At 35.6% G+C, this 22,674-nt stretch overlaps 1 protein-coding gene across 2 annotated transcripts in view; it reads left to right on the top strand.

Moving 5' to 3' along the window:
• The first annotated feature begins 18,072 nt into the window (after window positions 1–18,072).
• The window catches only part of LOC101901649 (gamma-1-syntrophin), a 214,727-nt gene continuing 210,125 nt past the window's right edge, over window positions 18,073–22,674 (top strand). For both annotated transcript variants that reach the window (XM_059120023.1, XM_059120022.1), the window contains exon 1: window positions 18,073–19,284. The gene's annotated coding sequence lies outside the window, so the exon portion shown is untranslated. The remainder of the gene's footprint in view (window positions 19,285–22,674) is intronic.

The raw sequence follows: 22,674 nt of genomic DNA, 5'->3' as shown, positions 1-22,674 counted from the left end.
TGGAAAATTTCATCTCAATCGGATAATAAATGCGACCTGCATTTTGTTCACAAGAATACATGGACAGACGGACGGACGGACAGAAGGACTGACATGCATAAATCGACTCAGAAAGTGATTCTATGAAGGTTCTCAAAAGTAACTATGGGTCTATCTCGTTTCCTTCTCCATGTTACAAACAAATGCACAAAGACATAATACCCTTACCACTATGTGGTGTAGGGTATAAAAACATAATACACATTTGAGTAAATTTTTATCAAATTACTTCATTTCGTTCGGAAGCTGGAGTGATTTTCACAGACGGACAGACGGACGGACATTGCTAAATCGACATAGAATTTTATGCTGATCAAGGGGACTAAAATGTATATTTCGAGATGTTACCGACCATACCATGGTGGAGGTTATAAAAATTCGTTCCATGAAAGCACAAAGAAATTTTAAGTGAAAAGCATGGGCATAACATAAAACTAAATTTTTCAAATTTAAAAATTCTGCCCTACCTAACAATTCTAAAAAGTTCTAAAAGATTTTTTGAGCTTTACTCAAAGTTTTTTTTACCCCGTAAATATTGACAAGAATAAAACAAGTAAGGAAAGTTCAAAAGTCGGGTGGAGTACCCTACCCCACAATGCGTATTTAGCGGAGTTCCCGTTACAAAAAAGTTTATGTTGGGAATTTATGCCGAGTAGATCATACCAAATATGAATCTTATTTGAATGCATATCATGGCTTAGAGTAGTCACAATTTCAGAAAAATCCTGAAGCGGTTTTCAACTAATTTGATGAAAGGTTTTTTACCTCTTATACCAAATAAAATAACATACCATAACAAGGTTATATCTTAACCTATTTTTAAAATCTGAAGTACTGGTGCACTTTTAACCCGAAATCGTGGGAAGATATGTATGGGAGTTATATATAAATTTGAACCGATTCTAACCAATTTCAATAGCATCCGTCCTTAGCGAGACAAGTAGTGTTTGGATAATTTTGCCTCAATCGGATAATAAATGCGACCTGTATGTGTTCACAAAAATACATGGACAGACGGACAGGCATGCACAAAGACATAATACCCTGACCACCTTGTGGTGTAGGGTATAAACATATTCATTGGATCTATAGATATACCGGACCGACTTTTACTAAATGGAAAAAAGTTTAATCTTCAAAATCTAACCAATATTAATATTAAATATATATATGGTGAAAAACAACCATACCATCGGATTAAGATGTATATCCAAGGCAAATAAAAATTTGAACAAATCTCGATAAAATTTGGCAGAGGTATTTTTGAACTCCGTAAGTTTTCTGGTACCAAACATGATTCTTGTGAAGTGCACATTACGAATGTAGCCACAAATCGGATGAAACATATATATGGGAGATATAGCTATATCTGAACTGATTTTCACCGAATTTGATTTACTTGCTTCTAGACTGAATTCATTTGGGCTGATATTAGCCATTTGGTGTACAATAAACATAAAATCGAGAGCTATATTCAAATCTGAAATTTGGCTGAGGTATTTCTGGGCAGCATCTGATATCTGGTGTGAGGGACCTGAACACCAAATCGGATAAAACATACAGGGTGAGGTGAAAAAACTGCAACTAACTCCACTCGTCTGACAGCTGTTAAAATTATTCCAGCAACAGCACATTATATTGTTTACACTCGTACAAAAGCATTTTGGTGAGAATTTTGCAGAAAAAAAGTTATTCGCGATGGAATTCAAGCGTGATAGTGTGATTTTTTTATATTTGGCTGGAAAACCACAAGCGGCTATCGATAGAGCACTCCAGCATTTAAATGTGAATAAATCTTTTGTGTCTCGTACCGTCGCTCGTTAACTGGTTCGTTACTGGTAGTGTAGCCCGACATCAAGGAAGTGGATGGAAGAAAACAGCAACATCAGCAGAAATGGTTCGAAAAGTAAATAAAGAAGCGGCTTGATCGAAACCCGCGTTGTAGTGGTCGAAAAACGGCTCGAGCTGAATATACCGCAATATTCCATTCGGCAAATATTGAAATGAGCTCGGAATAAAGCCATTCCAAAAATGCAAGAACTTACATCGCAACAGAAAGAAAAATAGACTCAAAAGAGCTAGAGCTTCGCTTGGCCGAAAGTGGTGAACTGCCGAATTTGTTTTTTTTTCCGAGGAGAAAACATTCGTTGTCCAGCAGTTTGTAAATAAACAAAATGATGGTGTTTACTTGCCAAAGAAATCACCTTCGGTTGGCCATCAAAACTCAAGCGCCGGCCATGGTGATGGTGTAGGCCGCCATTACAGCCGATGGTTGCTCTCCGCTCGTATTAATCGACCGTGGCATTAGAATAAACGCCGAATATTATTGCGAAAATATTCTAGAGGGTGTATTATAGCCTTGGGCACGCAAACATTTTTGGCGCAGTCTTTGGATATTCTAAAAGGACTCAGGACCATCGCACTCAGCACGCGTCACCCGATAATGGTTACAAAATGAGGTTCCTTGCTTCATTTCCAGCGCCACGAAAATCACCAATGGCCACGAAAATCACCGGATACCAATCCATTGGACCATAGTGTCTGGAGTATTTTGGTATGCAAAGTTGGCACTAAAACATACCAAAGTGTCGATCACCTCAAGCAAGCGCTTCGCCAGGAATGAGACAAAATACCACAGAACAACCTTCTGGCAGTGCGTATTTTATTGGCCGTTTGAAGGCCATAATCCGTACCAAAGGTGACCAATTCGAACAAATCTAAAGTTATTTTAAAATTTGATGCTATTTCCGATATTTTTTGCTTTCATTCAATAAAATAAAAATGTAAAAATTTTGGCGTTTGACTTTGTTTTTTTGTATCTCACCCTGTACATTTGGGAGCTGTAGCTATATCTGAACCGATTTTCAATAGCCATATCTGAATACATACGATTTGAACAAACAAATTTGAACCGATTCTTACTAATTTTAATAGGGATTGTCCTTGGGCCAAGCAAACAGTGTTTGGAACATTTCATGTCAATCGGATAATAAATCGCAAATACATGTACTGACGGACTGATATGCATGAATCGAGTTAGAATGTTATTCTATGAGGATTTTCAGAAGTAACTATTCGTCTATCTCGCTTCCCTCTCCATGTTACCACAATGTGGTGTAAGGCATAAAAAATATTTTCTAGCAGGTCTAGTAAAATGGAACTATGCATATCTTGAATTTTACCAAGCCCGACTAAAAACTCTTCAATATGAAATTCCTTTTCCATTCACTCCCCATAAACTTTTGAAATTACCCAAAATATATGTATTTGTCATTCTACCTTCCAATAATTGTCCAATCCTGCCGATTGTGCTATTAACAATTTTTATGCCACAAGCATTACAGCATTCTGGCCCATGTCCAGGAAAATCGATTACGGTGGCACACTGACAACAATATCCTCTCGAACAAAACTCCACATGACAACAACGACAATACTTACAACAACAAAAACACAAAAATAATTGTTAAGTGAATTTGCATGTTTTGTGTTGATCTCTCACAGATGGTCGACACGTCGCAGTTTATTAAGTATTTTGTTGTCTTATTTCCATCGAACTGACTGACCTACAAGCCAAGAAAACAACAGAACATCCACATTATCATCATCATCATCATCTTTGTCAGCATAATCGGCAGTTGTAGCAGCAACAAATTTCATAACTAAAATTAAATAAGCAATCTCTATAAATGTTTATAATTATCGCACAAAAAAAGGAATTAGCAGACAAAAATTACATGCATACGTATGACAAAATACGACTACTATGCCAGACAGTTTTAGTGCACAGCGTAGCATTTCACAAAAATGTTGGAAAGGAAATAAAACATAAGATATGAGAGAACTGAGAATTCACCATCAAGAATTTTAGACGAAAAGTGAAAACACAGACAAACAGTAACGGTAACGTACGTTTTTGGGCATTTTTTCACATCAGTGAACTAAAGAAAATCCACCATGAGGGACATTTTAAAATGTTTATAAAATCTTTGAAGTATCGGATGGTGCCGCTATAAGCTATACGGGCTATACGAAAACGAGGACACATATAAATAGCTTAAATTTTATGTCCTACACCACATACTGGTAAGGGTATTATGTCCTTTTGCATTTGTTTGAAACATAGAAAAGGAAGCGATATAGATCCATATTTATTTTTGAGGATGTTCATAGAATCACTTTCTGAATCGATTTATGCATGTCAGTCCGGCTGTTCGTCCGTCGGTCCATTTTTGTGTCACATTTATTATCCGATTGAGATGAAATTTTCCAATCAATATTTGTTTAGCCCAAGGACGAACCCTATTGAAGCTGGTGAGTATCGTTTTAAATTTAGATATAGCTCCCATATATATCTTCAACCGATTTCGGGTCAATTGTGCACCAAATGGCCTATATATGTTCAAATGATCTGAATTTTAGTACATCTGATCGAATTTTGGCTAGAAGCAAGTACATCAAATTTAGAGAAAATCGGTTACGATATAGCTATAGCTCACATATACAAGCTTCAGCCGATTTGGTGTTTAAGTCTATCACGTAATGTGCATTTGACAACAATAATATGTGGTACCAGATATCGTATAGAGCTCGGAAATAACTTTGCCAAATTTTATCGAGATCGGCGAAAATTTGGTTATAGCTCTCATATATATTTTTTTATCCGATTTCTGTTTTCTTGTGCACCAAATGGCTAATATCAGCATAAATAAAGTGAATTCCGGGATCTACGTTTCCATTTATACCCTCCACCATAGTATGGAGGTTATATTAAGTTTGTCATTCCGTTTGTAACACCTCGAAATACACATTTTAGACCCCACAAAGTACATATATTTTAGATCAGCATAAAATTCTATGTCGATTTATCCGTCCGTCTGTAGAAATCAATCTAGCCTCCGAACGAATTGAAGTAGATTGATACAATTTTGCTCAAATATATGTTATGGCCCACGTTTCGGTATAGCCCTCATATAAGGGTACCTCCCGATATTCGGTATTTTGATGATTTTAGAGACATTATTCACCGGAATAGTTTCAAATTTGGTATTTGAAGTTCGTAATGGGTAATACAGCCTATGATAGAAAATTTTCTGTGCAGGTCCACGTCTTCGCAAAGCCGCCATATAACGGTACCTCCCGATATCCGTATTTTAATGATTTTATGGACATTTTTCACCAGACTTGTTACAAATTTGGTATTTGAAGTTCGTAATGGGTAATACAGCCTATGACAAAAAATTTTCTGTGCAGGTCCACGTCTTCGTATAGCAACCATATAACGGTACCTCCCGGGTATTTGATTTTATGGACATAATAACCGATTTTTTTAAGTTTCATATTTGAATGTTGTAATGACTTATGACAAATGTTACCCACGCAGGTTCATGTCGTCGTATAGGCCCTAATATAATTGCTACATTCGGTATTTTTAAGATTTTAACAGAATTTTTAACGGATTTTATTGTTTTTGAGAATTGCCAAATTCGTTCCAAATGGTGGAATGTATTAAAGGTTCGGCCCGGCCGAACATGTCTCCGTCAAATTTATTGAAAATCTATTCAGAATTGGATAAGCCTCCCTTATATTAGTTCCCTCTGAAACCAAATTTAACTGCTCTAAAGCCAAATTTAACTGCTCTGAAGCCAAAGGTTTTGGTACCATAACTGTAAATAATACATTTTATACAATTCAGTCATATAAATACGCGAGTTGAAGGGCTAAATGTTGCAAACGCAATAACGGTAAAATTTGAATAAATTAATTGTTTTGTTTTGACATTTGAGAATAGAGTTTCGGTGTCATACTCAGGTCATAGTCCTTTGAAAGATTTTCAAAAGTCCCTGTCGGTTTTGCCGACAGATGTATGTAAATAACTACATAAACTCAGCTCGGCGTGATAGGAATATCCATATACACTTTCCTATGTGGGAAATCAATATTTACATAAGTTTTGGTCCAATCAAGCTAATAATACTCCCAACACATAATGTTGTAGGGTATAAAAATTATTTTTTTTTTTACCTTTAACATTGAAATTCAGATTGATCTTCAAAAATGTTTTAAAATACGCAAACGATCCAAGGTAATTGATCTGATAATTCTTCAAATGATTTCTTTCACATAAAATGATTAAAACCCACGATCGAAGCTATTTTAGTCTTGTTCATTAAAAAAAAAATAAATTTTTTGATCTGATGATCCTTCAAAAATATGCTTAAATTTACGAAATTTTCTTTCACAATTCTTCATAAAATACTTTTTATAAAAATTACGATTGAAAATTTTATTTATAAAATAAAATGTTATATATAAATAAAGCCCTTCAGAAAGTATTGCCTAAAAATTCGACAATCATAACTCTGATTGTTCTTGAAAAAAAATCACGATTGAAGCTCTGACTGTGTTGTTTACAATGTTTTTTACAAATTAGCGATAGTTTTATAAAATATTCTATGAAAATCGTATAACCCCTACCAATATCTTTTAAAAAATACACGATTATTTCTCTGGGTGTCCTTCAAAAAATATTCATTTAAAATACAGAATTAAAGCTCTGATAATTCTTCTAAAAACTATTGATTAAAAAACTATAAATGATCTGTCTGTCGCGGACTATAGTCTTCAAACAACAAAATATTCTGAGAATATGCACGTTTGTATTTTTAAAACATATTTCAAAAATATTCTCAAAAGACACGAATGAAGCTCGAATAGTACGTCAAAAACAACTATTAAATAATTTAAATCAATTGCTCACTTGATCTGTAAAAATATTCTCTAAAAATTTACATTAAATGTATCATAAAAAATTTCAAATCAATACGTAGGTCGAAAACCTTTATTTGAAAATATTACCGTGAGTGGTCATTAAAAATAGATATTTTTGCAGCTAACCTCTAAAAAATTAAAAAAAGAACAGTATTGGCAAGTTTCTTCGGGATACCATGGTATTTTGTTGTTGCAAAATGGTCAGGCTTAATCCCATTATTGTTGTTCTTTTAAAAACAACGTTTGTTTTTAGTAGCTCTTTCCGACACCTAGGTATTCCCTGCATTAACCCCTGGTAAACATTAACATCGTTCTCCCCTAGTAAACAAACGTCGTTTTCATAAGAAACTACAATAATGGGATTAAGTCTGACCATTTTGCAACAACAAAATCTTAAAATATTCAACAATTTTTGCTTTAATTCGTTTTTAAAAAATTATATTGAAAATTTTAAAGATTTTTCTTCGTCAGTCCTTAAGAATGCTCTATCTTTCAAAAATATTTCAGAAAACACATTGAATAAATGTTTTGTCTCGCAATAATCTCATTTAGTCTTTCAGAAACATTCTTAGAACTGAATTAATATACTTTAAAAATGCATATGGTTTAAAGAGTCAACGATAATAGCTCTATGTACCATTATAAAATATTGTTTAAAACTTGGCGGTATACGCATGCCAGTTCTTCCAAAAATATGTTTTTTAAAATGTTATTTTCACAGTATTTTATAAAAATCTCATCCGAACTTGTAAGAATCTTGTTGCTGGGAATATTTCAATATCTTGCAATTAGTAATTTCTTGTGTAGATTGTTGCTCTGCCACTTTGCTCATAAATACCATTTCAACATTTGTATGTACATTTAGTATTACTCGTTTTCAGTTTTTTTTTCTTCTCTTTCCTCTGTTTTTGAAAAATGTTGAAGTAATTATGTTTGTTATTGTCCTCAAACATTCTTAATTTGACATAAAACATAACATGGACATGGAATAGGGCAGCAAGGACAAGCAGTAGATTTAAGGGTCAATACGACATTTATGAATTGCCTTATAGCAGGGCGTCAGACAGCTTGCTATGGGTTAGCTGAATGAAATCATTTCACTTGTGTGTACAAATTTAAATTTGTTCGAATATAATGTCACTTAAATTAAATTTATAGAATTATACTGCTTCCGTTCGTTTGTTTTTATTAAATAAAACTGAAATAAAACAAGTAAATAAGCAGTAAGTTCGGCCGGGCCGAACTTTGAATACCCTCCACCAATTGGAACGAATTAGAAAATTTTCAAAAAAAATTAAATCCAATAAAAATTCTTTTAAAATCTTTAAAATATCTAATATAGGAAGGTGCCGATATATGGGGGGATATACGATATTGTGGACCTATAAAGACAAATCTATGTCTGCGTGTAAAGTACTCACAAAGAACTCCTTGTATGGATTTTCAGATAATTCCATTGGAAAAAGTGGCTAAAATCATCAAAATAACGAATTTAGGGGAGTGCCGTTATATGGGGGCTATACGATATTGTGGACCTATATAGATGATTCTCTGCCGAGGTATAAAGTACCCGCAAGGAACTCCTTGTGTGGATTTTCAGACAATTCCGTTGAAAAATGTGGGTAAAATCATCAAAATACCGAATATCGGGGGGTACCGTTATATGGGGGCTATCCGATATTGTGGACCTATACAGATAATTCTCTGCCGAGGTATAAAGAACCCACAAGGGACTCCTTTTGTAGAATTTCAGACAATTCCATTGAAAAATGTGGCAAAAATCATCAAAATACCGAATACCGTGGGGGTACCGTTACATGGGGGCTATACGATATCGTGGACCTGTATGGACAATTCTCTGCCGAGGTAAAAAGTACCCACAAGGAACTCCTTGTGTGGATTTTCAGACAATTCCGTTGAAAATGTGGGTAAAATCATCAAAATACCGAATATCGGGGGTACCGTTACATGGGGGCTATACGATATTGTGGGCCTATATAGATAATTCTCTGCCTAGGTATAAAGTACCCACAAGGAACTCATTGTGTGGATTTTCAGACAATTCCGTTGAAAAATGTGGGTAAAATCATCAAAATACCGAATATCGGGGGATACCGTTATATGGGGGATGTACGATATCGTGGACCTGTATAAAAAATTCTCTCTCATGGGGTAAATTACTCGCAAGGAACTACTTGTGTGGATTTTAAGTCAATTCCATTGAAAAATATGGCTAAAATCATCAAAATGCCGAATACCGGGGGGTACCTTTATATGGTGGCTATACGATATCGTGGACCTTTTTAGATAATTCTCTGCCGAGGTATAAAGTACCCACAAGGTACTCCTTGTGTGGATTTTCAGACAATTCCGTTGAAAAATGTGGGTAAAATCATCAAAATACCGAATATCCGGAGGATACCGTTATATGGGGGATGTACGATATCGTGGACCTGTATAGAAAATTCTCTCTCAGGGGGTAAATTACTCGCAAGGAACTACTTGTGTTGATTTTAAGACAATTCCATTGAAAAATATGGCTGAAATCATCAAAATGCCGAATACCGGGGGGTACCTTTATATGGGGGCTATACGATATTGTGGACCTATATAGATAATTCTCTGCCGAGGTATAAAGTACCCACAAGGAACTACTTGTGTGGATTTTCAGACAATTCCATTGAAAAATGTGGCTAACATCATCAAAATACCGAATATCGGGGGTACCGTTATATGGGGGCTATACGATATCGTGGACCGATATAGCCCATCTTCGAACTTGACCTGCTTGCAGACAAAAGAGAGATTTGTGCAAAGTTTTAGCTTCCTATCTTAATTCGTTTAGACTGTAGCGTGATTACAACAGACGGACAGACGGACAGACGGACGGACGGAGAGACGGACAGACGGACGGACAGGGCTAAATCGTCTTAGAATTTTACGCTGATCAAGGATATATATACTTTGTTGGGTCTAAAATGATTATTTCGATGAGTTACAAACGGAATGACGAACTTAATATACCCTCCATACTTTTTTTGGTGGAGGGTATAAAAACAAGTAAAAGAGCTAAAAGTTCATCAAAAAAAAAAAAAAAAAAATATCAAGCTACTTCATTTTGTTCGGAAGCTAGAGTGATTTCAGCAGATGGACGGACATCGCGAAATCGACATAGAATTTTATGCTGATCAAGAATAGAACAGTGTGGCTTGTTTGTTCGGGATACCGTAGTATTTTGTTGTTGCAAAATGGTCTGGCTTTATCCCTTCATTGTTGTTTTTATAAAAACAACGTTTGTTTATTAGTGGAGAACGATGGTAATGTTTACCAGGGGGTAAGGCAGGGAATACCTAGGTTTCGGAAAGAGCCACCAATCCTCATCAGTTCCCTTGTTTTTGTCTGGGATATTCTCCCCAGAAGTTATTTTAAAAATAACTCATATGACAAAAAACATTTTTTTACCCAAGTGACGAGACCGTAAGCTCAATAGAAGAGGAACCAAAGAATTAAGAATATATATATTTTGTGGGGTCTAAAACTTATATTTCGAGGTGTTAGTTATTACGGAGCTTTATTATACCCTCAGCCATATGGCTACAGAGGGTATATATCATTTGATACGGCCAAAACCTGCCTAGGCGAAATAACGGTTTTAGACCCTAGGTCTCTTTGGACCAAATCCATTTCAGGACATTTGTAGTCGATCTAGCGATGTCCGTCCGTCTGTCTGGCTGGCTGGCGCGCACGAAACCTCCCGAAAGGAGCATCCGTTTTGAACAAAAACTTGGTACATCGTAATATTATTGTCAAACTTAGATCGAGTTCGGAAATGGTCAATATCGGTCAACTCCTTCTGGTACCTCCCACATTTCAGGACATTTGTAGTCGATCTAGCGATGTCCGTCCGTCTGTCTGGCTGGCTGGCGCGCACGAAACCTCCCGAAAGGAGCATCCGTTTTGAACAAAAACTTGGTACATCGTAATATTATTGTCAAACTTAGATCGAGTTCGGAAATGGTCAATATCGGTCAACTCCTTCTGGTACCTCCCACACAAAATGTCAATATTTTCAAAGAAAATAATTTTTTGCACAAAAAAATAAAGGAAAATCCGATTTTGCTCCTACTTTGCATTTCCTAATATTTGCATCAATACTAGGTCAGATGCGAAAATGGACAATATCGGTGCAATCCATCAAGTACCTTCCCCACAAACGGTCAAAATTTTGAATAATTACAACTCCTATAAAATGGAATGTAAGAATCCGTTTGTGCTCAAATTTCACACATCCTTATATTTATATTAACCCAAGTTAAGATGGAATATATCAGTCCACTCCTTCTGGTACCTCCCCCACAAAAAAAAAAAAAAATATTTTCAAAAAAAAAAAAAAAATAAATATTTTCTGCACCGAATAATTATAACTCTTAAAAAATGTGATGTAAGAGTCCGATTGTCTTCAAATTTCACAAATCCTACTATTTTGAAGAACCCAAGATCTGGTAGTAAGACGGAATATATGGGTCCACTCCTTCTGATACCTCCCCCACAAACGCTCAAAATTTTAAATATCCATGAAGCTCATAAATTCCAGACACGATACATCTCAATATTTCCATCTACACAAGTTCTGTTATAAAGATAGTAGAGATCGGACCATTTATTTTGATACCTGCCCCACGTGGGTTTCAATATTTTGAAAAACATAACGCTCACAGAAAGCGAAATAAGCGGCCAACTCTCCTCAAATTTCACAAATACAAACATTTTTGTTAACACAAAATCTGTTGTGAAGATGCTATATATCTGCGAATTCTGGTACCTCACCCACAAAGGGACACAATTTTCAATATTTTTATCTGTCATAAATTGCGAAACAACTCAGCGATTATTTACAACTTGCTATATATAAATATATTTATCTCAAACAGATATATGTTTATAAAAATATATTTATATCATATTTATTTAGGTCCGATACGAAATGGACGATATTGACCTATTTTTTCAAAACCTATTTATAGAGTGCCAAAAGTTTGAATAATCATAACATAAGTCAAAACATCCTTAAATAATCGAACATTGGCTGAGGGTATACATCTTTCGGCAAAACCGATCGATCATTTTTTAATTGCTTCTATCCACTTTCAGATAAAACATCTGTTTTATAGACTGCAGATGTTGACCTTATTAATCATGTATGTATATGGGAGCTATAGCTATATCTGAAGCAAGTCTCGAATTTCTAACAAGAGTTTTACTCCGGGTGCTAAAAATATTTTTATGCAAGTTAAGAAATCGTTTCGAGCGCAATATTAATAAATTAGAATTTAATTATATATGATAGATATATCCAAGCCAAAACCGTTTATCATTAACCGATAAATATTTTTCACAAGAAATTAGCAACGCTGGAAATACGATACGTATTGTGCAACAGCTTATCAGAATATTCTGATGCAAATGCAGACATAAAGTGTTTTAGACATGAGTGAAATTTTATTACAATGACATCTCTGGGCCTTTATAAACATTTTTAAAAACAATGTTAGCTTTCAGCCTCGAAAAGAAATCCACGTAAGCAGCAAATTTATATGTCCTTTAGCAAGGACTGCTTATAAGGATATGGCAAAATAACGAAAGCTTTAATATTAAAGTCAATTCAGTTGTCAAGCCTTTTTAAATACTGCTCGAAACATCCCTTCAGCTTTTTATCAATGAACTTTTCAAAGAATTCCTTCGGCTTTTCAGCTTTCAATTCGAAAGCTTTTCGAAGCATAGCCACAGTAACACAGAGATATGTTGAACAAGAACCATAATATATGAAAGCTTGCATATTTAAATACATAACTAATATTTAAAGCTACAAATATCTTGCCCACTCTCAGTAGAAACCAAAGGCATATGGCATTGCCAATATTGAAATTGGTTGCCAAGATTTTTTTTCAATTTCTGTGATTCCAATGGTGAAATAGACTCAGACATTCCAGTAGGTTTGCAAGTCGGTTATCCAAAAAATCCTTTTATTTCTTCTTCTTGATATTTAAAAATTTTAAAAACATTAAAGTTATCCAAAAAATCAGATAATTTTTATAACACCAACCGTATGGCTACAGTGGGTATATTTAACTTGATATGGCCAAACCAGTAGGGTGAACTTTTAATTTCATAATGAGGGCAGTTGTACCAAAGGATTTTCGTGGAATCTTAAACTTTGAGGTTACGCGATTGGTAGTATGTGAATGGATAAAGCTAAAAACTTAAAATTTGGTGCTACAACGGAGGATGAAAAGTAAGTTTGAGACATAAGAAGTTAAAAAGCCTCCACCATTAGAACGAATTTGACAATTTTCAAAAAATAAAATCTGTTTAAAAATTTAGTTAAAATCTTAAAAATAACGTATATAGTCGTTATATTTGGGTTTACACGACGTGGACCTACCTACCCTAGGCATTACTTGTTATATATTATATATTATATAATATAATATATAAGCCATTACCATATTCAAATTCGAAACTTGAAATAAATGGTGAATAATGTAGCTAAAATCATCAAAATACCGTATATAGGGAAGTACCGTTATATCGGAGCTACACGAAGACCTGGACCTGCATAGACAATTTTTTGTCACAGGCTGTAACATCCATTACGAACTTCAAATACGACATCTCAAACAATTTCGGTGAGTATTGTACCTAAAATCCTCAAAATACCGAATATAGGGAGGTACTGATATATGGGGCCTTTGCGATGACCTGTGCCAGTATAAGCAATTTTCTGTCACAGACTGAAGTTCCCATTACGAACGTAATAAGAAACTACTCCGGTGAATAATGACGCTAAAATCATCAAAATACCGAACACTGGGAGGTATCGTTATATGGAGGCCATACGACGACGTGGACCTGCATAGACAAGTTTCTATCTCAGGCTGTAAAATCCATTACGAACTTCAAATACCAAATTCGAAACAATTTCGGTGAATAATGTCGCTAAAATCATCCAATTACCTAATATAGGGAGGTGCCGTTACATGGGGGCTATAAAAATACCGAATATAGGGAGGTTCCGTTGTATTGGGGCTATATGAAAATGTGGACCTACGTGGGCCATTTACGAACTTAACCTGCCTACTGGCAAAAAAAGCCTTCTATCTCCAATCGTTCGAAAAATGGCGTGAATACAACAGACACACAGACGGAGAGACATACAGACGGACATCGCTAAATCGACTTAGAATTTCACGCTGAACAAGAATAAATATATTTATTGGGTCTGACATGTGTATTTAGAGGAGTTACAAACGGAATGATTATGTTAATATACCCTCCATAGTTTGGTGGATGGTATAAAAACGGTTCTGAAAATGTGTACCAAGTGCCCGAACTATACACAAATGGTACTACATTTTGAACAGTTTGGTTCAGGGTGAAGGGATGAAGTCGAAAATGATTCAATTTTAAATTGATATTCGAATTGGTGGTTGGTTTCTGATAAAGAAGTGGGCTTGGGAATGGGTACGAAAAACACTAAATAGTCCTATATTTGGTACAATTTGGTATTAGGTGAGAAGTTAGTGTTTGAAAACTGAACCTTTATGTTAGACAGCTTTTATGTAAAGCCTGAACATATGTACGAGTTTTCGGAAATGTGTACTATAATTGTACGAAGAGTACTGAATGGTACTCTGTGTGATATTGGTTGAAGGGATATAGATAAAATTTTGAAATTTTATATTTAGATCACTGTAGGTATCTGTGTTTGGGATTTTGGTGGATGGCGTTCTATATTTGTGCGAAAAGTACTAAATAGTACTTAATTTGGGTAGAGCTAAAATTTTAAAATTTGAGTTGGTTTTTATACCCTCCACCATACTATGGAGGGTATATTAACTTTGTCATTCCGTTTGTAACTCCTCGAAATACTCATGTTAGACCCAACAAAGTATATATATTCTTGATCAGCGTAAAATTCTAAGTCGATTTAGCCATGTCCGTCTGTCTGTCTGTCTGTCTGTCCGTCTGTCTGTCTGTCCGTCTGTCTGTCTGTTGTAATCACGCTATCTTTCGAACGAATTGAGATAGAAGGCTAAAATTTTGCACACCTGTTTATTTTTCCAGTGGGCAGGTTAAGTTCGTAAATGGGCCATGTAGGTCCACGTTTTCATATAGCCCCCATATAACGGTACCTCCCGATATTCGGTATTTTGATGATTTTAGCGACATTATTCACCGGAATTGTTTCAAATTTGGTGTTTGAGATTCGTAATGAATACTACAGCCTATGACAGAAAATTGTCTGTGCAGGTCCAGGTCTTCGTATAGCCCCCATATAACGGTATCTCCCTATATTCGGTATTTTGATGATTTCAGCGACATAATTCACCGAAATTGTTTCAAATTTGGTGTTTGAGATTCGTAATGAATACTACAGCCTATGACAGAAAATTGTCTGTGCAGGTCCAGGTCTTCGTATAGCTCACATATAACGGTACCTCCCAAAATTCGGTATTTTGATGATTTTAACGCCATTATTCACCGGAATTGTTTCAAATTACGTATTTAGAGTTCGTAATGGGAACTACAGTCTGTGACAGAAAAATGTCTATGCAGGTCCAGGTATTCGTATAGCCCCCATATAACGGTACCTCCTAAAATTCGGTATTTTGATGATTTTAGCGCCATTATTCACCGGAAGTGTTTCAAATTACGTATTTAGAGTTCGTAATAGGAACTACAGTCTGTGACAGAAAAATGTCTATGCAGGTCCAGGTCTTCGTATAGGCCCCATATATCAGTACCTCCCTATTTTCGGTATTTTGACGAGTTTAGGTACAATACCCCCTAAAATTGTTTGAAATATTGTATTTGACGTTAGTAATGGATGCTATAGCCTGTGACAGAAAATTGTCTATGCTGGTCCAGGTCTTCGTGTAGCTCCGATATAATGGTACCTCCCTATATACGATATTTTGATGATTTTAGCCATATTATTCACCGTTTATTTCAAGTTTCGAATTTGAATATGGTAATGGCTAATGGCAAACAATACCTATGTAGGTCCATGTCGTATAGACCCCAATATAACGGCAATATTCGGTATTTTGTAAATGTAACAGAATTTTTTAAGGTTTATATTTTTTTAAATTTCCAAATTCGTTCCAAATGGTGGAGGGTATTCAAAATTCGGCCCGGCCGAACTTACTGCTTTTTAACTTGTTAAATTTGAAATGGTACTACATTTGGTATTAGTTGAAGGAATAGCGTTGAAATGATGAATTTTGATATTAAGATCACTGCTGGTATCTATGGTTGAGATATAGCGATTGTTTTAATGTTTACTTGACCTGTACAAAAAATTCTAAATAAAAAATGAGTGAAAAGATAACAAGTAAAAAAACTGTAAGTTCGTCCGGGCCGAACTTTTAATACCCTCCACCATTTGGTACAAATTTGACAATTTCCAAAAAATAAAATCCGTTAAAAATTCTGTTAAAGTCTTAAAAATACCGAATGCTTATACGACGACGTGGGCCTGCATAGGCAACTTGTGTCATAACTTATTACAAAACTTGAAGAAAAATCTGTTTATAATGTAGCTAAAATCATCAAAATACCGAATATGGGGGGTGCCGTTATATGGGGGCTACACGAAGACGTGGACCTGCACAGACAATTTTCTGGCATGGGCTGAAGTATCCATTACGAACTTCATATGCGAAATTTGAAACAATCCCGGTAAATAATGTCGCTAAAATCATCAAAATACCGAATATCGGGGGTACAGTATATGGGGGCTATTCGAAGACGTGGACCTGCATGGCCCATTTACGAACTTAACCTGCCTACTGGCAAAATATACATGTGTGCAAAATTTTAGCCATCTATCTCAATTTGTTCGATAGATAGCGTGATTACAACAGACAGACAGACGGACAGACAGACAGATACACAGACAGACAGACGGACATGGCTAAATCGTCTTAGAATTTTATACCCTCCATAGTATGGTGGAGGGTATAAAAATACAATCCCGAAATTTGATACAGATGTCACTCTTGTTGTCTGTAGCCGAATGAGGTTGGGGTTTTGGACATTCGTACATGTACGAAGGAATATACAATATTAAGGTGTACGTTTCACTGACGAAGTAGCGAGTACTTGCTAGCATAGGCTGAGCGCATGCATCTGTTAGCAAAATAATATATGACTGATACTTTTGAAATTGTTTGTAAATATTTAAATAATAGATAAAATTTAATTCCGAATTATGGGCATATAATTAGTGGATCTTAATCAAGAATAGACCTTTCCAAATGTCAAGTTTCGGCTGATTTGGTTAAATACACCAAAATTCGGTTTTTGTTTTGGGCTATATCAATTATTGACGTGAATCGAAAACGTTTTGCAAGGAGAGATGACATCTACCGAGAACCGCAATTGTCAACTTTCAATTAATTTGGTTGGAAATTCTAGCGGAAACCTTCAAAATATCGAAAATCAGGAGGTTCCATGGGGATATTCCAATTAGTGGGACAGAATCGAACATTTTTTGTAAGGAGAGAGCAGACCTACCGACAATACCAACTGTCAAATTTCCTCTAATTTGGATGGAAATTGTGGCAGAACCCTCCGAAATATCAAAAAGCTGGGAGTACCGTTATATGGGGGCTATACTTTAACGTGAACCAATATGGCCTATCACCCATCATATAATATAAACCTTTATACCAAATTTAAATAATATGGACTCTATCGTGATTTTAACAGACAGTCGCTTTATAATTTAATTTTTATCAGGATATGTATACTTTTTGGGGTCTCAGACTAATATTTCGAGATGTTACAAAGTTATCTTTGTACGAAAAACACTAAATCCACCAACCATTTTCTCTTCATGAAATTTTCTGTGACCGGATCCCAAATTTTTATATATTTTCTAACATATATGCAACAATTATAAATGGTGTAACAAACCGCTTGCGTTAAAGTTGTAAACTACATGCCACTCAACTTTCATGCACAAAATTGCCGCAACAAATACACAAACCTTTCCCGCAGCATTGACAACAACCACTCGCAATGTTCTGGCAACACTCTAGGATGAAGGAAATGTCACAATTTCCATTATTGTGTTTTGGTTTTGTTTATTTGACTGTGAGGATGTTGTTGTTGTCAGAATTTGACAGCGAATTTGTCAAAACATACACAACAACCAACGAAATTCCTGCACAGAAATCAGTTCATTCGTGGACTGCAAGAGAAATACATGTCGGAAACGGAAGAACGCTAACGTGTTGACGCTGAACGGTCGTTGGGGTTTTTCATTGTGAGGAAAATCTCTTTGGTAGAGCAATTGAATTACCCGAAAAAAAGTTCAATGGAAAGTTTAAAAAAAAAAAATTGAAATTAAATAATTGATAATTTGAAATATTAACGCGATATTGCAAAACAAGAAATGTTTACATTGTCCCCAGCAATGGAGTCATTAAAGTTATATCATTTTTGACCACTAAAGGGTGCGGTAATAAAATAACACATAAATACAATTTCCATCAAGGAAAGCTATCTGCAAATGCCAACAAAATTTGAGGAAATATCGGAAAATATTTTCTTTTTTCAAAACCTGTGAAAAGTGCATAAAACCTAAAGTGAAACGATAAATAATTGTTTGGAATTTGTCACAAAGATCTCAGTTGAAATATTGTGGTATTCTGTATGCATGTACCTCCAACTGTCACACATACAGTTCATACTCCTTTCTGCCCCTCAGGCCCAAAAACGTGGAGCCTGACAGGGGAGAGTAGTAATAGCGAGTGACTGAGAGAGAGAGAAGAATTTAAGTATTGTTTACCCATACATCTGTGTGTGCATTTTGAAAATAGAAATGTGTATTTGTGTGTTTGTTCAGTGACAGCTGATTCGAAAATATACCGCTAGAAGTGAAACAACGGGAGAGAGCACGCAACTCCTCAGTGTTAGAGAAAAGAAAACAGAGCGCCCAGAAAAAAGAGAGAGCCTGTGCCGTTTTGCACGTTTTATTATTTTATTAAAAGAACAACAACAGCAACAACATTAGAACTTCTCTCTGGGCAATGTGGTGGCGGGCCCCATAACTCAATCTAAACGAATTTTATTTACTACAAAGGACTTTTGGCTTTGCGTTGCGTTGCGTTGCGGCAGTAGCAACAAAAAAAAAAAAAAACAACAACCATACAGTCCTTACATCTTACCTTATTCAAGCACGTTGTGTATGACACGCAAAAGCCAACAACAAAATTTATTGGATTTCCTCGAGCAAAAAACAAACCTGAAAACAAATCAAAGTTCTGCCCATACCACAGCCACAGGTGCCACCTTTTGCGCTTTGGCTTGTGTTTGTTTAAAAAAGGATTAGCAAACCACCATTACCACCACCATCATCAGCAGCAGTGGCAGCACTAACACACTCAACGCTCTTTACTATCAAAGGTAAGCCAAAAAAAATAACATGGGGTGGGAGCATGATTTTTCCTTTGTGTGCATAGGAATTTTTCGTTGGAATTTTGAAAGCTTTATCGACAACTTTAACCTACACCAATTCGAAAACAATGAGCCTTAAACAGTTTATTGTTTTCTTTGCTCCTCCAGCAACAACACATCCTCAAAGTTTGTGAACTTGTGTTGTTGTGTATTTGTTTGTAGCTGCGGCCTTTCGCCATGATTATATGACATTGAACAGAAATAATTGTTGGATCGATTTTGCTCCTTGTTTTCAATATCACAATCCTTCCTCCTTCATTCATCCAATTAAAAATATTACTCAAGGGACAAGGACACAACAGGGATTTGTTTGTGGTTTTAATTGAAATTATTGATATTCTGTTCATTGTTTGTATTGTTGTATTATTTTCCTTGTTGTTTATGCAATATGAGAACATGTTAAATTAAAGGTCAACTGTGTTCCTCTGACAAGGATGTGGTGTGTGGATGCAAGGAATATGTGATGCCTATTGGAATTGAAAATTTCGAATTTGGAATGCAAGGAAAGTTGCGCTAAGATTGTGTCTATTTTTTATATTGACAAGACTAGTGTTGAGGGTATTATAAGTTTGATTGGTCCAAAAATTGTGTACCAATATTGGTCCAAGATATAGGATGTTATACATGGATCTTCTGTCTCTCCATGTTAAATTGTAATCACACTACAGGTCACAATAATGGCCTGAATCTCAAATGTTGCATGGAAGTATAGTTAAGGACAAAATAAAGAGGTGGGGTTAAGGACAGAATTGTAAGGGGGATGATTGCAAAATATTTAGGGAACTTTTTGATTTTATTGTTACTCTATAGGTCACAATTATGGGCACAAACCTGCCAATTTGAAAGAATATCGAAATATCGGTTAAAATAGACTATATCTTTCATATGAACCAGTAAGTAGAGGTCAAAAGTAGGACGGGCCGACTTATGATACCCTGTGTAAATATTTCAAATTTCGCATTCGAAGTTCGTAATGGATGCTACAGCCTATAACAGAAAAATGTCTGTGCAGATCCTCGTTTTATAGCCACCATGGTACCTCCCTATATTCGGTATTTTAATGATTTTTGCGAACTCTTTCATCGGAATTGTTTCAAATTTTGTATTTGAAGATCGTACTGGATACTACATCCTAAAACAGAAAATGGGTCATATAGGTCAACGTCTTCATATAGAACCCATATAACGGTACGCCCGATATTCGGTATTTTGATGATTTTAGCGACATTATTTACCGGAACTATTTCAAATTTAGTATTTGAAGTTCGTAATGCATACTATAGCCTATGACAGAAAATTGTCTGAGCAGGTCCACGTCTTCGTATAGCCCCCCATATAACAGTACCTCCCGACATTCGGTATTCTGATGATTTTAGCGACATTATTTACCGGAATAGTTTCAATTTTGGTATTTGAAGTTCGTAATGGATGCTACAGCCTATGACAGATACTCGTTTTATAGCCACCATGGTACCTCCCTATATTCGGTATATTGATGGTTTTAGCTACATTATAAAAATAATTTTTTTCAAGTTTAGCATTTGAATATTGTAAAAGCTTGTGACAATAGTTGCTTGTGCAGGTTCACGTCGTCGTATAGATTCCAATATACGGCTACATTAGGTATTTTCAAGATTTTAACAGAATTTTGGTTTCCCACATAGGAAAGTATCACACAAGCGAAATCTTCCAAAATGGATTTGGACATAACTTCAAACTTATTGTAGTGTTGTAGGGTATCACATGGTCCGCCCCGCACGGTTATAGCCTTTGCTTACTTGTTTTTGTTTAACGATGTGTATGTGCGGCGCCAAACTCTTCGTATTTTCCTATAGTATATGTGTTTACTACGCTGAGATTCGGAACAGCAAACTTTGGTTTGGTAAAGGTATATGAACACTCTATAAAGCCGATTCATTACTCGGTATAATAACAGTGAGTTATTTTGCTTATTTTTACACCCTCCATCATGGTATGGTATATTAAGTTTGTCATTCCGTTTGTAACACCTCGAAATACGCATTTGAGACCTCACAAAGTATACATATATATTCTTGATCAGCATAAAATTCTATGTGGATTTAGCGATGTCCGTACCCCTGTTAGTCTGCGAAAATCATTCCTCTAGCTTCCGAACGAATTAAAGTAGATTGATAAAAATTTATTCAAATGTATGTTATGTCAGCAGGTTTTAATGATTTTAGCGACATTATTCACCAGAATTGTTTCAAATTTGGCATTTGAAGTTCGTAATGGATACTACAGCGTAAGACAGAAAATTATCTGTGCAGGTCCACGTCTTCGTGTAGCCCCCATATAATGGTACCCCCCGATATTCGGTATTTTGATGATTTTAGCGACATTGTTTACCGGAATCGGTTCAAATTTGGTATTTGAAGTTCGAATTGGATACTTCACCCTAAGACAGAAAATTGTCTATGCTGGTTCAGGTCTTCGTATAGGGCCCATATATCAGTACATCCCTATATTCGGTATTTTGACGATTTTAGGTACAATACCCACCGAAATTGTTTGAGGTGCGGTATTTGAAGTTCGTAATGGATACTTCACCCTAAGACAGAAAATTGTCTATGCAGGTCCAGGTCTTCGCACAGCTCCGATATAACGGTACCTCCCTATATATGATATTTTGATATACACCTCAATATAATGCCTATATTTGGTATTTTTAAAATTTTAACAGAATGTTTTAACGATTTTATTTTCTGAAAATTTCCAAATTCGTTCCGAATGGTGGAGCGTATTCAAAGTTCGGCCCGGCCGAACTTACTACTTTTTGACTTGTTTACTTTTTTAAACCTACACCACATAGTGGTAAGGGTATTATGTCTTTGTGCATTTGTTTGTAACAGGTAATAGGAAACGAGATAGACCCATAGTTACTTTTGAGGATCTCCATAGAATCACTTTCTGAGTTGATTTATGCATGTCTGCCCGTACGTCCGACTGTCCATGTATTTTGTGAACCAAATGCAGGCAGCATTTATTATCTAATTAAGATGACATTTTGCACAAGTCATTTGCTAGGCCCATGGACGGACCCTATAGAAATTGGAGATAATCGGTCAAAATTTAGATATAGCTCCCATATATATCTTCGTCCGATTTGCCTTTTATTGTGCACCAAACATGTAATATCAGTCCGAATAATATAGAATTTTGCACGTACGGTTAGATTGGACCTGAAAATAAGTATGCCAAATTTGATCGATATCGGTTCAGATATAGCTATAGCTCCCACATATATTGTTCATCCGATTTGTTATTTTTGTACTCTGCAGTCATAATATGCACTCTGAAACAACAATATTTGGGGAA

Source organism: Musca domestica, unplaced genomic scaffold (assembly GCF_030504385.1).
Source record: "Musca domestica strain aabys unplaced genomic scaffold, Musca_domestica.polishedcontigs.V.1.1 16, whole genome shotgun sequence".
Lineage (NCBI taxonomy): Eukaryota > Metazoa > Arthropoda > Insecta > Diptera > Muscidae > Musca > Musca domestica.
This window is presented reverse-complemented; position numbering and strand designations above follow the sequence as displayed.